Here is a 14,818-nt window from a genome sequence, read left to right on the forward strand (position 1 = left end):
TATTGGAATAAGGCAACAAGATTTCCGAGTTTTGAACAAACATTCAAGGTAAATTTGAGGTACGTGAGAATTAACAGATGAACTGTGGTCAGACACACCACACTACAGAGTAATTGACGGACGCAACCCAAAAACAGATTCTATGGATTTCTCAACAAATCATCCAGATGTTAGTCCCACTGTGAGTCAACCTTTCTCACTGAAACTTTGTTTTTACCACAGGGATTTCCAATCTCCACCTTTGAAAACCTTCCCTTGGAATTCACTCCAAAAGCCACTCCCACTCGGATGGCTTTAACAATGGCCCACCTTGCAGTGATTCAATCTTGACTTCCGAGATTCCTTCTCCCTGGGTTCCTTAGTGCACTCAAGCACTAGCTCATGAGCACACTTTCAGATCTATGGCCATGCCAAGCAGAAAACCATTGTTCCAAAGTGCAACTTTTGCCCCAGCGGCCTTCTTTGCTTAAAGTCTGCTCTCCACTCTCTCTCTGTAAGTAGGAGGCTTTTTCTCTGCTCCTTTCTTTTAACTTAACTGAGACCTGTTTCCGTCCCTTGTCTTTATGACACTTGTTGGCTAGCAGACTGCCTCAAACTGACTGCCTCAAGAAGAGATGTTCACTGGCCCTTGAACTGATCTGGTGGCCTAACAAAACACTTCCAGAGGGTCTCACCCTTGTTAATAGGCAAGAACCAATGTAGCAAGCATTGCAACATCCTGTACCTTAAATGTTACGATCTCCATAGACTGCTAATTTAGCATCCAGGGACACAAACATCAATGGATTTCATGATACCTTTCCACTTGGAAGAAAGATAGCCTCACTACAGTGAAGCTTTCTTTACAATGGCTTTACAGTTACTTTACAAGAAGTAATTATCATCGTAACTTATAACAAATAGCTTATTGCATACTGTGCTGAGACTTTCATCTTGTTTCATAATTACACATATCATATTATGAAGTTAACAAAGCTTTTACCAAAACAAAAGTCAATACATGTAACAAGTAGGTTTAGCAGGATTTAAACATCACAGAATTATCAAAACTCAACATTTGTGTTTCTTCTTCCTCTTATTTTCAGTGATTAACTCAGCAAAGAATGTTTCGCTCAAATTCACAGCCCAACTGTCGTCCTTTTCGTTAGCTGTAGGCGTAATTCTATCTCTAAGCTCATTACTCTTTTCACAATGAAGTTTTAACAGTTCATGGTTTTTAATTCTGCATTCAATCAACTGTTCTGATTCATTAGCAGTTTCTTTTCCTGTGACTGACGCTCAAGTGCTCTCACCAGTTCTTGTTTATCATTAACAAATTCACCTTTTGTCTGTAATAGTTGGCTCTCTACACTCATCAGTTTTCCCTTTAATTGCGGGCAGCCTCAGACTGCCAGTTCCAATTGGGAACCGGCAGTCTGTATAAAGAGTGGCCAGGCAGCCTGCTTGAGGCAGTGCACCATGGCCACTCATGTAGAGAGGGAGGGAGGAATGAGTGGACAGCAGCCTGAGCTGGAGGAGGGGGGCAGGCTACAGGAGAGGCCACTGTGCCCCCGATTTTCAGATGCATGTCTTGCTGTCCTCCTGCAAGAGGTGTCTATCCACCGGCATGTTCTGTACCCGGAGGATGGGAGGAGGAGGGCCCCTCATGTCACCAGCCAGGCGTGGGAGGAGGTGGGTGATGCTGTAAGCACCCACGATGATGTGCGGCACATTGGCTCCCAGTGCAGAAAAAGATCCAATGATTTGCTGTGCTCTGGACAGGTGAGTACCATGTCTGTCTTGGCCATTTGACCCATTTGGCCTTGGAGCCCCCCCCACCATGTCTTGCTATCGTTACTGCAGAGGGCATCTAGCGCAGGCTGGATGAGCAAATGGGTGCTGACCATGCTTACATCAGAATTAGTGGTTGAGGAGAAGGGTTCTCCCCGCAGCACATGTTGGTGTTTGTAGCATTTGAGTAGTCTGGAGTAACCTGCAGGGGAGGCTGCTAGACACATACTCAGAACTCCAACACATGCCATTTTGATGGTGATGAGATGGTGGAAGGGGTGCCTCGAGGTGTTTTGGCCAAGTGCCATCAGCTGGCATCGGCACCGCACTTAGTTGCGCCTCCTTGCCATGGGTGCTAAGACCCGTGTGTTATTCAAAGTGATGGATGCCGAATGTGTCCAAGGTGGCCGTTGGGGGAGGGGGTTGAGACCAGCCGTACTATCTTCTGGGGACTGATCACCAGTAGTGTGGACAGGAGCCGCTGGAGGTCTCAGATGGGCCACTGTGGTTGGGGTGCGGCGTGTATGTGCAGAGTACATGAGTGATCAGCCCCAATAAATCTTCTTCTCTGTTTTACAGGCAACAAGTTACCACAATGCCCGGGAGCGCCAGAGGACTGGAGGTGGGCGCACCCTCCTGCAGGGCCTCACACCCTTTGAGGAGCAGGCCATGGAGCTGGGCAGGAGGCAGGAGCCAGGAGGCCAGGGCGGCCGGGGGGCAGCGAAGCTGGGGTCCAGCGGCCAGGTATTTGAGGTCCACAGTCCCATCCACTCTGTCTGCCCACCATCCAAACCACTGACGGTTGCTGCAATCGTTAATGCTGCAACACTGCTCATTCACCGACTGAGACATTCTGACGTGTGGGTCATACAGAAGGGACCCGCGTCCCGTTGATGATTCACGTCTCCACCACCTTCCAAAGTCACCTCATCCCATTTGTGACCACTATCACAAGATCTAACATGCCATTGGATTGCTGCTGCACAGCCAAAGAGTTATTCCATCTGAGGGGGTTTGGGACCTCCAGCACCCTTTCAGCCAGTGCGCCTCACATTATTTTGTTCAAAAAGTTCTCAGCACCTCAGCTGTGAACCTCATGGCACTCAACTTAAATAAATGCCACCATCCCTGCGCCAAGGTGAAATGTTGCCTTCTGCCCACCCAGTCTATGCCCCTCCTTACAGAATGAAGGTCAATAATGTGACCTCTCAATCTCCTGTGATCGACGGCAAATGTCGCAACTGTTTACGATGTTTCCTCAGCCCCACAACTCTCCAGGCCACGATATATCCAGGTCAGGTACCTCTGCACTCTCCCCACTCCTATGGTTCATAACATGCCATGTGGGATTCCTGAGGCCATCTGACCAGCCTGCCTGCATGTGCATTTAATGGTTGGGGCTCCTCTTGACTCTTTTCCACCTCACCAATGTTCGTCTCCTTAGGGTCTTGAAGGGTGAGCGACTTATGAGGCTTGGGGGGAAAGGGATGAAAGGTTGAACTGAATGTACGCTAACTGATGCAGTGTCCTTGTTGTTAATTTCAGCATCACCAGAGCGACCCGCAACTCAACCCCGCAGCCGCCCCTTCACACCTGAGGGGCAACATGTGCAACTTGCAGCACATCATTTTAGCCAGCCAGGCACCAGCACACACACACGCACCTCGTGGGGAATTTACCATCGGCTAGTGTCCCGCGTCACAGTGGAGAGGGCATATCATGATCGTTGGAGGAGATGGTATGGACAGAGAGTGCCGATGGAGCCAGCAGCCAGAGAGCTGCAGGGGACGAGGCACATGCTGAGTCCGGCACTGATGACCTGCCTTTGGAGTTGTCACCAATGCAGCAGCTGCAGGACAGGTGGCAGGAAGTGCGTTTGCATCTGGCAGGGTTGCATAAGAGAATGCTTCAGTTGCTCTCTGTGATGGAGGAGTCCAGGCAGAGTGCACGTGAAGGTTTGGCCCTCAGGGCAGAGCTTCAGGCTTCCTCCAATGAGAGATTGGCGACTCTCATAGAGAGGGGCTTCAAACAAATGGAACATTTTATGATTGGGATACGCTCTGACCTGCAAGCCTTCACAGCTGTACTGGCCACGGGCGGTCATTCCCAATGTGGGAGATGTTGTGGGCACCAAGCATTGGCACTCAGTGCCCATGCATCTGCAGTGAGCAGAGAGGTCGAAAGGGACCTCACGTCAGCGCAGTAGCTGCCTGTCTTTGCTGTGAGTTCCTCTCAGGGTGCTCCGGATTAGAGCAGCAGCTCCTCCGCGCCTCTGCCAGTCAATATTTCTTCAGTTGAGGCTGTGACAACTGGGGAGGTGCCAGTTCAGGAACTGGCCACTCCCTCCCAGGCGGGGCCATCACAGGCTCCATGGGCCAGAGGACGCCTGCCAAGGTCATCTAGGCCAATAGGACAGCAGAGTCAGCAGGCTTCTCACAAGCCACTCCGAGCGAAGGGACAGCACCAAGACGTAGCACCTGAAAATGTAAGCATAAGGCAGCTTAGGCACTCCACGGGTATGTCACTGTGATTTTGTGTTGGCCTTAGAATAGGGACCCATATTTTTGTGATCGCAAAGAAGTGCTTTGTGCTTTTCTTTTGGACAAAATAAAGTCCACCTTTGTAACCATGGCTGAGGGTCTTTTGTTTGTGCTGCATTTTTCTTTTTCACATATTTATCATGCATGTTTGAGTGGACATTGATGTTTCTGTACGAAGCCCTTAGTTGCAGTTGAACAGGTGGAAGATGTGACACCTAAGTGCCACGTGTGGAAGTTCCAGGCAATGCTGTTCCTGCTGATCCATGTGTGTGGAGCTAGCTGAAGGTTCTTTGGATTAAATTGTCCCGGGTGTCCCTGCCTCCTTAGTGTAATCGCAAGTCGTCGTTCTGCCCCTCATCGTCGCCCTGTGCTTTCTCATCCTCTGAGGCTCTGCTGGATTCATCATGTGCAGCTTCATCCAGGGCATCAAGGTCTTCGTCGTCAACTACATCACCCCCTTTCCAGCGCAAGATTGTGCAGGGCCCAGCAGACTACCACTATCAGAGAGACACGATCTGGGGGGTACTGGAGTGCACCTGAGCGGTCCAGGCAATGGAAGCACATCCTGAGAAGACCGATGGCTCTCTCCACCACTGGCTCGTATTGTACCGCTGCTCAGCTTCTGTTCTTGAACGGAGTAATGGCATCATGAGCCACCTTCTCAGGGGATAGCCCTTGTCACCCAGCAGCCGCCCGTCTAGTTGGGCTGGAGCACTGAAGAGCCCCGGCACCTGGGAGTGTCTGAGGAAGCGGGTATTTTGGGAGCTGCCTGGGTACCTTGCACAGACTTGTAGAATCAGCATCCTGTGATCACACACTATCTGCACGTTCATGAAGTGGAAGCCCTTCCTGTTGACGAAGGCACCGGGCTAACCTGCTGGCACCTTGATGGCCACATGTGAACAGTCTATAGCACCCTGGACATGGGGGAAGCCAGCAATGGCCGCAAAACCTCTGGCTCGCTGTGCCTGACTTGCCTGGTCACAATGGAAGTGGATGAAGGTTAATACCCATCTGAACAGTACGTCTGTAACCTGCTTGACATAAGTGTGGACAGCTGATTGGGAGACACCACAAAGATCACCCACCGAGCCCTGGAAGGAGCCAGAGGCATAGAAATGGAGGGCAACTGTGAGCTTCAGAGCTGCTGGCATGGGGTGTCTACCCACACAGTTAGGGGAGATCTCAGGACCAATCATCTGAAAGATACAGTTGACTGTTTCCCTCGAGAGTCGGAGCCTCCTTCGGCACTGCACCTCAGTCATATTGAGGTAGCTGCTTCACTGCCTGTATACACTGGCAGCAGGATAGTGGCATCTTCTGTGGCCCCTTGCACCTTGGACAACCTCTTGGCCCTGCGCCCCTTGTGCCTGTGCCTGGCCTCCCAAGGTAGCTCCCCTGGAGGCTGATTGTCCAGTCCTGGCCTTCTCTTTATTCTATCCATCCCTTCGTCCTCAGGGGAGCTGCCTTCAGTGGAGAGGTCAGAACCCATACCCCCAGGCTAAATGGAGGCCTCCAGAAAGCTGCAGGCCCGAGAAAGATGACTGTCTGCAGACTGGTTTCAAAGTACACAAGAAGCTCTTGGAAATCGATGAGAACTGCTAACAATCACACAGGCAACTTTTAAACACTTTCAGCAATTAAAACTTCATGTAAAACATGAACAGCCCCTCTGAATCCACATTTCCCAACATTGCTTGAGTTTTCTTAAAAGATCTCCTACCTGCTTGCCCTTTTGGCCCATGCACCAACCCGAAGTTCGCATGGCCCCCTCAAAATCCTAGACAATTGGCAAGTTAAGGGCCTTAACAAGGCCTTCAATTAATGGCGGGCGAACGCCCCACTGCTGAGTGCGTTCGCCCAGCGAAATATCGCAATGCCGCATGCTGACCTCAGCACGCGACATGTTAAGCGCTGACGTGTGGGCTCCGCCACCTGCACATCAGCCGGAAAATTCCGGCCATATACTGCCTGATTTATTTCTCCCTTTAAAACTCTCTTTCCCTTTCCTCATCTGTTTCCTCCCTTGCTAAGCTCTCTCTCTGGAGTTCAAGTACAAGATTTCACATTTCCATTTCTTTTTACTATTTTTTTCTTTTTCCCCTTTTTCCAAATCAAGCTTCTTCATTTCCATGTCTTTTTCTATTTCAAGCTGCTTCATATGCAACTGAATTCTGGTAACTGAACTAAATTTCTAGCTGGATTCACTTTTTTCCTCCTCTAATCCCAGATGCTATGCTATTGCTACAATTACTTTGGCTTTCTTAACCTTGCTTTTCATTCTACCTCTATCTTTTCTGCTAATGCAAATAACCTAGACCTGAAGCGATCATGAACCTAAGAAATCTTTTTCTCCAAAGTCCCCAATTATGTGATTGATCTGGGCCTTGGATAAGTGCAAATTGATCTGCAAGAGTGGATTTCTGATCCATGGTTAAAAATTTTCAAGTGTATGTTCAGCTTTAAGAAGGTGAAATTCAAGATGGCGCCGCTGATTGTTTGAAGACAAAGGGGTTACCTGCTTTTGCCGGTTTCAGCAGGCTCCTGCTGCAATGGCACTCACACTCAGCCTTGAAAAAATTTTAAACAATGGCAGCTTGGATCAACTGGCTGCAGACTTCTCCCTTTCAGTGTGATCCTTCAGGGTCGCAAACCAATGAATCCTGGCCTTTGCTGGTCTTTAAAGTTGATTCTTCACTCACAATTCTTCCAAAGTAACCTTTTGCTTAGTTCTTGGAGTGAGCTTGGACACCACATGTTCAGGCTTGGGAATCTGGTTTTTCCGACAGAAATTTTACACGGCAATTTCTGACCGCTGGACAACTTAAAAGTTTATCAGGATTTTCTGTATCCTGAAGTTTAAAAGTTCTAGCTCAACCATGCTAGGTCTGCTGACTGCACTCTGGGAATTGAAGTTGGACTTCCCAATCTTCTGCTGCAGTGGGGAATTTTAAATTTCTGCCTTCAGCTTCCAAGCCTTTTGGAGCTTCTTCCCAGTGATTTCCCTCTGCACATCTGCTTCTCAGGATTTCTTCTGCTCAGAATTCTTCTTCAAATGTTTCTTTTGTCTTGCAGGATTTTAGTTTTTCTCTGCATTTTTTGTGAGGTTTTGGGTTTTTCCATTCGAATCCACCATGATGTAGGGTGTTGGATATTGTTTGGTAGATCTTAATGAAGTCTTTGTTGTTTTAAGTTGGTTAACTGTATGTATTTATTAACTATTAGAACTATGTACATATACACAGTAAAAGCTCTCTCCATGTTTGCTTGTGCACATGGCTCTGTCCAACACTAGACAGACACCTATGTGGGCAGGTCATGTGTTCCTTTACACCATTGTCTGGGCAGTACTGTGCTCAGTCCCATATTCAGACTATATGTGCCAAACCCTTATAATACAATTCTGTGGAAGGGTGCTGCAAGTCACCTTCACTTTTCTCAGCAACATATGTTGCTCTGATTATGGGTCAATTGGACCTTGGAATCAGTATCATCTGAAAGGATCGTTTTTGAAAGTGTCCATCAGGAGATGGTTGAAAAGTATGCATGCTGGAAGGCCTGATGTTAATCACAATGGACAGATGGGATATTTAATGCAAATGATTTTGTATAATTTTTATTAATCTTAAAACCAACTCTTTGACCAAACATGTGGTCACCTGTCCTAACAGATCTTTACATGGCTCAGTACTGGATATTGTCTGATTATGTATCTATGAAATTCTCTAGAAACTGTGGCTAGGGGAAAAGTGCTATTTCAATGCTGGCTGTTGAAGTGTTTTTTTTCTAACCATAGCCATGTTTATTAGCATAAATTATATGCAATCATTGAACTTAAATCTATGAATTACATAATTATAAGGAAAATGTTTTATTTTAAAACTTCTCAGAATCCAGTACTTGTACTTTCTTCTTTGCTCCTGCTGTTTGCTAGAGAAAGAAATATTTTTTCACATGATCCAGCTCTTCATTTCCCCGACTGTCCTGAGCCTTTTCAAATCTTTATTCATCTTTTCATTGCACATGGTGAGATTTGTCACCCATTTTATGGAGATCTGAATGAGGCTGTAAATAGGGAAACAATGCAATCACATGAGGCACAAGATGTAACCACATCATCATTTAAGGATAGTCACCCATCTGACAGCAGAAAATTGGGCTGCTCATAAAATGGTTGGGCACTTGGTATGAAGGGCAGCTGTCAGAGAGCCTTGTCCAATATGGAATTCAGGAGAAACTTCTTTACGCAGAAAGCAGGGAAAATGTGGAACTTGCTAGTACATAGAGTAGCTGAAACAAATAGTATTAAGCATTTAAGGAGATGCTAAATAGGCTCATGAAGGAGAAAGGAATAGGAAGACATGCTGATAGGGTGGAATGAAACATGGTGGAACATAAGCGCTGACATAAATCAGCTGGGCCTGATTCTGTGCTGTAAGTTTTATATAACCCTCTGTAATAATTGGCAGAGCTCCCAAAAACACTGCACTCACGCTGAGTGAGGCTCCACATTGGCATTGTTATCTTACAAGATTAACACTTTGGTATTGTGCTTTATCATAAAATTCTGCAATTTCTGTGAACATCAGGGTAAAACCGTCAGAAGAGAACTTTGTGTTGTGATGAAAGTTTAGTTGCATTTATAACACACATGCACACACAGACACACTGGAGGGCGCTACTGACTGTAGGACAGTTAATAGGAAGCTCAATATTATCCACAAGCATTTAGCATAAAATGAGACCTGTGGTGAAAGCTGAGTTTTGCTATGCAAATTCTGATCTTCAAAGACTCATCACTAAAGTCAGCAATATGAGGCATGACATACCTTGTGGCCATTCTGATATTGATAATTGTTTAATAATGATTTTTTATCTTTCCATAATATTCTAGCTTAATGTACAGTATGTCTCTGTTTAACGTTATCCCATTTAACATTGTTTCACTTTAAAGTTGGTCAGTTAATGGGGTCTGTATTCTTGTTTAGCATTGCAAGATTAATTTTAAAGTCACTCCCAGCTAGCCTGATGTCGGGCCATGTGACCCGATTGGCTCCATTTTGGAGTAGCCTCTCCCACTCCCTGATCCTTTCTCTTGCTGCCAACCATCTGATTGCAGCCTCTGTCACTCCTTGACTCACCCTCATGCTGACCCTTTCTCTTGCTGAACCTCCTGCTCCCCGACTCTCCTGATCGCAGCTTCCCTCTCTTGCATTCCATTCAAGGTCCTAAGTCCGATCCGAAGACGGAGCTCCAGGGTTGTGAAAGTATGGGTCCCAACGGTGCAGAAGTGCTAAAGAGCTGTTATAATCAATGTTTTTTTTTATTGCATACAATTGTATGTGAAAGCAGGAATGAGTTTATTTTCGCTCCATGTCACTGTTTGCTTTGTGTATTTCTATACTGCACCATTCCATGTTGCAGTCATTTCTCTGGGGTTCTGGTTTTGCTGGGTTCCTAGGGTCAAACCATCTTTCTCCTTTTGATATTCAAGGTTAAATACAGCCTTAATGATTTGAGTGTTAAGTGAAAGCTGCTTCTCCTGTCTCTCTCCAGTCATCTTCAGAGGAACCCTCACACTGTGAGGGTTCAGGAGTGGGAAGAGGTGAGCAGGAGTATTTAAAACACTTGGCTGATAACAACCCCAGCTTGGCACTTCTGCACTGTCAGCATCCACACTTTGCAACCCCAGAGCTCTGGCTTTGGATCAGTTCAGGAGTGGGAAGTGGCAAGCAGGAGAGTCAGAGAGCAGGAGGTTTGGCAAGAGGGTGGGTTAGGGAACAATAATGGCTGCAAGTCAGAGGGTCAGTGAGAGGAATTATCTCCAGAGAACGGGATGTGTGGTCACCTGGTGGTTTGGGAAGCAGGATAGCAGGGAAGCAAGAGGGAGGTGAGTAGAAAGTTACCATATTTCTTTTATATTTTAAAATTTATTTTATTTAAAAAATTTTCATTTACCAATATAGGAATTCAGCAATGTAAAGTATTTAGCTTAAGGCATATAATGTTTTTTAATTGTTTTCTGACCTAACTACAGCTTTTACACTGGTTTTAAAGGGAAAATTTGATCCACTTAAAGTAATTTAATTTAAAGCCGTGATTTTCAGGGACACTGCGGCAACTTTAAATGAGGAGTTACTGCATGCGATAACCTGTAAACTTGAAGTGATAGAATCAGAAAGCACAGAAGCAGCCCATTTGATCCGCTGTACCTGTTCCAGCTCTTTGAATTATCAATGAATTATTCCTCTGTTTTTTCTCCATCACCCTTTAAATATTTCATTTTCCAATTGCAGATTTTCCCCAGTGCTACCAGCTGAACTTTATTCTGTATATCTTGTGCTTGAGCTTTAACTAATCTAGATTCCTGCTCAAAACTATCACCAACATCCTCCTCACCCATACACATTTTAGATATAAAGATTATGACTTTCAGATTGGTGGAGCTATTTTATTTCGTTCTTTTTAAAATTATGTTTGGATATTTATGGATATTTTTTGGAAAGTAATATTTTGCTGTTTGGTCATTTGAGCAAATATCAGGGGCATAAACAGTAGGCTAGATACTTCACTATAAATAAACACATAACTAATAATTTCCAGATATCATTCTGCTTGAATTGGAGGCAGATTTTCTCTGGAGTCCCAGTGCAATTGCAGTGGGCCAGACAGGAAGCTTGGGCCGGGGGCTCTTCCGCTAGCTCCCCATCCTATGCCGTTTTCCAAATTACCCTCAGAAACCAACATGCGTGTCTGCCTAAATTTAGGCAGGTTTATTGTGATGAAGCACCGATGACAAGTAAATGCTGCCCAAAGTATTTCCGATCATTTGCACCATAGAAACGTGAGGGCCCGACAGCATCAGGTATTGCTTGTATAGAGTCTTATTATGGCCTGGGGTTTGGGGGTGTAATTTCAATTTTAAAACCCCAAGGCCGTGCAATTGATTGAAATGTCCATTCTCAATGTTTCTTTTTTGAAGTGGACTGACCCATAGGTGGTACGCCAACCAATGTATGCAAAGGTCCCTTAATCTGGGAAATCAGCCAAGGTGGAAGTCCCACCACCCTGAAATTCCGATGCGTAAAAGGCTACAGTATCTATTCACTGCTGATCTAGGAATTAAATTTTGCAACCCTTGGATAGTCTGAGTGCAATTGGCTTCTGACTTCTAAGCTCAGGTTCGAAAATAATCACCTAAGCTCTTGCTCCCCGCTGTTAACCAGTGAGCCTTACCGAATTTTGGGACACAGGTGTACACAAATGTTGTGTGAGAACAGAGTACTACGCATCAATGATGCCCCCCCCTCTGTCAAACAGTCTGTTGATCCTCACATGTGCTCGCAAATGAGTGTTGAGATCTCCTGATTGTGCAGAATTTTACCCAGAAATCCTGTGCACTTCAGTGGAACTAGAGAGATAAGGAGTATAGGGGTGGAGGGAGGAGGAGAAATGATTGGGTTCATTGATCGGCTGTGTCACAGAATTGTAGAGCAGGGGTTCCTGGCCAAAGTTCCTCACAGATTGGCCCTAAACCTCCACCAAATGGCAATCAGAGTCAGGTTAGCACTCTGCTTCTACTTTGGCCAGTTGGGATGTGGGAGTTCAGCCAGTCATGGGGGGTGGTGGTTGGTTGGTGGTGGGGGGAATGTCGGCCAATCCGGGGGCTACATGGGGGATGCCAATCAGGATGGTGTTGGCCAACCTGAGTGGGGGAGACGTCAGCCAATTGGGAGGGTGTCAGCAACTCTGGGAGGTGGGTTGTTGGCCAGTCCAGGAGGTCGGAGGTGTCAGCCAGTCCGGGTGGGGGGATGTTATCGCCTAGTCCATGGGGGTGGTGATGGCCAGTCATGGGGCTGTTGGCCACTCTAGGAGGTGGGGGGTGTCACGCAGTCCAGGAGGGTGGGATGCCGGCCTGTCCGGGAGTGATGCTGGCCAGTCCAGGAGGGGAGGATGTTAGCTAGTCCAGGAGAAGTGGGTGGTGGTGTCAGCTAGCCTGGGGGGTCACGCCGTCAGCGGTGGGGTGGGGGGGTATGGTTTGGGCAGTCATGGGGTCTTGTCAGATCGAGCCCGAGGGTGGTGGGGGTGGGGTGAGGGGCTGGGTAGTCGTGGGTTGGGGGAAGTCCCACTGGGGGGAAGAGTGGGGGGACCCTTGGGCTGGGGGAGTAGCTGGGGGCTGGGGAGAGTTCCCTGGGGACTTGGGGGTGTTCAATGTGGGGCCAGTGTGGGTCTGTACAATAGTCACACAGAAGCTAGAAGTGGTTTTAATTCTTCTATCTTTTTCTGGGTAACTATTGAATTAACACACTCGGAACTATCCAAATGTTTCAATTTAAATTGCACTTTTTGGGTGGTTCCCAGCACAGGGCAATTGCCCAGGGCAAATTCACACTTCCCAAGCAATTGCCGTGCAATCCTTACCCAGGAATTTCCAGGATGGTGGGGAGGTTCCCCAGCGCCTCTTTGGGGTACACCCCAGATACAATGTCCTGGAGCTCCGAAGTTACAGCCCGATGAGTTTGATCTTAGCTGGAGCTCTGTCACTGATGCCAATAGAAGCAAGGAAAGTTGCAGCAGGAGTCACCTTCTGCAACTCAAGCATAACTTACCTTTGAAGAACTCTTCAATAATGGGAGTAATCCCATGTACAAAATAGCACGGCCTATAAGGGAAAATAAGAAAGTCTCAACCTGTATTGCCTAGAGGAACCATCCCAACCTTTATTAATTATTAGATTGTATGGATAAGGTAATTCTTTGCACTAGGAGCGAATCTAATAGTGTCTTCCATTTGCTAGACTTGCCCTTGCACATTGAGGTTTTTAAATCTTTTGTGTGGAACATTGCTGAGCATGCAGGCTCATAACGCTGTAGTGAGGAAAACCAGGCATCTGGGATCTGAGTGAACTGTGCCTTAACCAATCAGATTGAAATATTGTGAAATGAGACGTGCAAGAAATGAGAAGGAAGTGTAAATTTAAGTAGAGGGGTAAATTCAATGTCAAATCAGGTGGAGAAACAGAAATAAAGGTCTAAATTTTACCATGGGCACTGGGACTCTGGTGTTCCAGTGAAATGCGAGCCCCAAGCCTGCACTTATGGATAATGCAAATGGCTTGACAATTTTACCACAAATGGCCTCCCAACTGATGGCTTGCAGACCGCCGTCCAATTAAGGATGGCAGGCAGGATCCTGATGTTGCCGGCCCAATCATAGAGTCTGCAGCTCTGAAGCCTCAGAAGTGTCTCCAGGAGAGGTAGTCACTCCTGAGGCAGGCAGGAGACCTCGAGCATCCGAGGGATAAAGTTGAAAAAATATTCAAGGGGCTGAAGGTCATAAGGGAAACTCCTGTAGTGAGATATTTGGAGCCACAGGGACTTTTTTCCTTCCTACAGCCCCCTCTTTGGGCTGTTGACCCACCAGACCTGACGGCCTCAGGCTGCTGCAGGGAGGCTACCTCCATTAACCTGCTGGTCCCCCAGGCAACGAGGGATCAACCCACTGTTGACCAAATGTAAATGGCCCTTAACTGAGCCCTTAATTATGCTAAATATCAGCCTGCCTCTGTTCTGTCAGTGGGTCTGTGATCGGGAGCCATCCAGACATGGCTCCCCATTATTGTACTGGCCTCTCTGCCTCCTAGACTGCCATCAGGAGGCGGGTAAAATTCTAGCTAAAGAGAGGAAAAATGATATTGAACTAAGAGAAAGAGACAAAAGAGAGACAGGATGCAAAATGAAAGAGGTAACATTTTTTAAATCTACAAAAGCAATTAAAACCTGAAGGAAAGGGACCCCACACTTGTAATAGTTAATTTTTGATGCCAGAGAGGATGGTTGGCAGTAATTAACATATCACATTATTAACAGTGTACGTAGACTGAAATGAATAAGACTTGGCTTTCTACGATGTGTTTAGTTCGTATCAACTGCATAAATCGAGCTGCTTCACATCAATGCTGAACCAGATAGCAAGGTGCCATCTTTGCAAAGCTAATAGTGAGGTGGCATAAAAGGTCCCTGGATGTGCACCTGAAGTGTTGTAACCTGCAAGGCTATGGACCAGGTGCTGGAAAGTGGGATTAAAATGAGCGGCTGATTTCTTTTTCCTCTTTTTGGCAGGTGCAAACACGATGAGCTGAATGGCCTCTTTCTGCATTGTAACTTGTCTTTGGTTCTATGGTTCTAAGTCGGGCAGCAACTTAAGATTTCTGTGTTTAACCCCACATCTTCCCTGAAGTTGCTGCACCATTTATACTTATATAGCAGCATTCGCCATTAGTCCTGCTGTTATTTGGACAGCACATTATGCCCCAATACTTTAGAGTAAATTAGGGTAGTAAAATTAAAGGTTATAAATTTTAAATAGGCAAAGAAAATTGCAGATAAGTATTTGAAAGGATATTTGGAATAGCCTGCCATTTCAGATTACATATATTAAAACATTGGAGGAGGTGTTCACAGGCACTATATACATTCCTCCTACTTTTTTTTTAGTTAAGGCACTAG

This window comes from Carcharodon carcharias, chromosome 17, assembly GCF_017639515.1.
Source record: "Carcharodon carcharias isolate sCarCar2 chromosome 17, sCarCar2.pri, whole genome shotgun sequence".
Taxonomy (NCBI): domain Eukaryota; kingdom Metazoa; phylum Chordata; class Chondrichthyes; order Lamniformes; family Lamnidae; genus Carcharodon; species Carcharodon carcharias.